This window comes from Orycteropus afer, unplaced genomic scaffold (assembly GCF_000298275.1).
Source record: "Orycteropus afer afer isolate SDZICR_OR568_19922 unplaced genomic scaffold, OryAfe1.0 scaffold00078, whole genome shotgun sequence".
Lineage (NCBI taxonomy): Eukaryota > Metazoa > Chordata > Mammalia > Tubulidentata > Orycteropodidae > Orycteropus > Orycteropus afer.
Genome location: NW_006921665.1, coordinates 4,497,514 through 4,497,724, shown reverse-complemented (window position 1 = coordinate 4,497,724; position 211 = coordinate 4,497,514).

Below are 211 nucleotides of genomic sequence, written 5' to 3'. Positions count from 1 at the left end.
TTTGAACCACTAGGCTTTTGGTAAGCAGTCAAGTGCCTTAGCACTCTATGGGAGATCAGAAGGGCAGCATTTGTTCAGGGAGAAAGCTAGGGAGGCAGGAATGAATTAGAAAGAAGGACACAAGGAAAAGATAGCCACAGGGAGGAAATGAAAAGATAATTATTATATTATGGGTATTAAACTCAGTGTCATGAAACAAAATGTGTATGAA